The sequence below is a fragment of the Pterocles gutturalis genome, unplaced genomic scaffold (genome assembly GCF_000699245.1).
Source record: "Pterocles gutturalis isolate BGI_N339 unplaced genomic scaffold, ASM69924v1 scaffold30979, whole genome shotgun sequence".
NCBI classification, from domain to species: Eukaryota; Metazoa; Chordata; class Aves; order Pterocliformes; family Pteroclidae; genus Pterocles; species Pterocles gutturalis.
In genome coordinates, this window is record NW_010134187.1 from 12552 (window position 1) to 15093 (window position 2542).

A 2542-nucleotide genomic window follows, 5' to 3' on the forward strand; every position below is an offset into this window, starting at 1 on the left:
GGGGGGATAAATAAAAGATTATTACCATCTATTTATCAAAATGGAAAGAGAGTACAATTTTCACCTACAAATAAGTTTTGTGGTGATAGTTCATAAGAGAAGCAAGGGTACAGTTAACTCCATTGCACAGGTAAGAAGATGGGCCACAGATATAGAATGTGAATTAATCTGTGTCTCAGCATGTCATTTCAGCATGGCAATAAACCCAGGTGTTTTCCCAGATGTATCCCCATTCCCAACTTTGCCCAGAGAAATGAGATGCAACACCTCCTTCTAAAAGTTGCACTAGAAAGTAATTTTCAGTTGAGGTTTAGCAATATATTTACTAGTAGCAAATTCATTTTAATAAGAATGAATCATGCTTCCCAGTGAAATGGTTGAGGTATTTCCACTAATTGTTTGTACCCAAATGTTTTCTTAATCTTTGAATGTTACAATTTAGACACCCCATCTCTTTTAGTGCAAAGCTTTGTATTGACTAATCTTGTATGTTTTCTGAGCCCTTTTGAGATTATACTGATGCAGCAAGATATGAAGTCAGAACCAGACTTAATTTGCACATCTACAAACCGACAGAACTGACAGGGCACATAATACAGCTTGTATGTAGATCAGTCGAGTTGTTATTTTTATAGTACTGGAACTGTTTATAGTGCTTGTGGGATAGATGAAGTCAGGTAGTACTATTCCAAGGAGCTTAAAATCCTTATTAGGTCCTATAAAGCTAGATACACCTGTCAAGAATTGCCCAAAAAGGTTCTCTTCCACAAAGAATCATGCCAGGATACGGTAACATGGATGTTCTGCAAAGACTAAGTTTGTGATGTGCATTGGGTCCCTTAAATTCCATTGAGAGCAGTTCTCTTCCCAGGCCTACAAAGAGCGTTCAGAGATGGCAGGACATGCTATTCAGGTGCAAATGTTCATGAGAATAGAGACTTCCATGAGTATTCATGCTTTTTCCTTTCCACAGGCTTTCTTGGGAATGCACTGCCGTGCATACAGCTCTGTGCAAAAATTAGAAGGAATAGGATCCTAGTAATTGATGTGAATTTCTTCACCTCATCAGTTCTTAGATTATTTTTGCAGTACTCAGTCATCTTTGTTATCAGATTGTGTTGATGTTGCTTTGTAAACTGACAACCGATCAAACTCATGGCTGAGATAAGGTTTCACAAGTGAATCAGTGAAACATAGATTCTTACGTCTCTCTCTGAATCCAGGTTTTAAGGCCCAAGGATCCAGCTCCCCCAGGATACCTAATGCATCAAGAGCCAATGTTGCTTGTGGAAGGGGATTAACTATTACCTCTTGCTGTAGTGAGGGACCTGGTTGCATAAATATGTCCAAAACTATGCCGCTAAGGTATCTGCAGGAAGCCTATGACAGAAGATATGGAATAAATCTAAGTGCCACATGATCCTCTTCACTGTTCCTTCCCCTACCTAGTTCCACGAAAAAGTACTTTTCAGGTTACTGACATCACTCAGTCACCGAGATCAGCTGCTTCGGAGCCGACCCAGCTCCGACAGACCGACCGATCGTGAGGCACAGGGGGGTTTTTCGGGAGATTCCTTCGACAGGAAAACCCCGAGACAGCGGCATAATCAGAATCCCCCTGCCAGCTGTCCCACGAGAGGCTGACGTGCCGCGGGAGTTGCCAGGGCAATGGTGACCACACCCCCCTCCCAGTCCTTAAATTCCTATCGGAAGGGTGGAGAGCTAGCTCTTGGCCCACAGAGATTAGGCAGCACAGCGGCATCACCCACAACGCGCTGCAGCAGCAGAGGAGGCGTCTTGTGTAGTGGGACACTGAAGTTCTGCTGGGTCCAGAAGCCTCATAAGGGAGCTGTAGGAGCAGAGCGAGCAGGCAGGGTTCCTCTGAGAAGAAGGGAAGAACTAAAGACCAGGAAAAGCAGGGACATCCTACCTGACCCTCCAATCAGAATGGTAGGCACTCGTCTCAGAGCGAAGGCTGCAGCTCTGGCTGAGGGGTCTGCACCATCTTCCCCTGTGATGGCCGATGCCTCCACGCAGACAGAGCTTCAGATGGCAGAGGCAACCGTACAGACTTTGGTATGTGGGATGTGCCTAAACTACTCTCCTGGGGCAGGGATGGGAGAAAAACCAGCCTGCAATAGGTGTGCTCAGGTGGACCAGCTCCTAGAACAGGTGGCCAAATTGCAGGAGGAAGTGGCAAGATTGAGGAGTATTAGGGAGTGGGAGCAGGAGATAGATTGGTGGAGCTGCACCCTACCATCCCTGAGGCCAAGGCAGGAGACAGACGCCCCACAAGAAGCAGAGGATCCCCTCCCCTCTTGCCAGCAGGGAGAAGGAAGGGACCTAAGTGAAGGGGGAGAATGGAAACAGGTCCCAGCCTGGGGGAGCAGGCGAATCCTCTCCCAACCTTCCTCAATCCCCTCCCAATTGCCTTTACGCAATAGATATGGGGCACTGGAGCTAGAGGGCCAGGAAAATAAGGAGGAAAATGAAGGTCCATCCAGGGAGTCGCTTAAGCTGAGACAGTTGGCCCCACGCATTG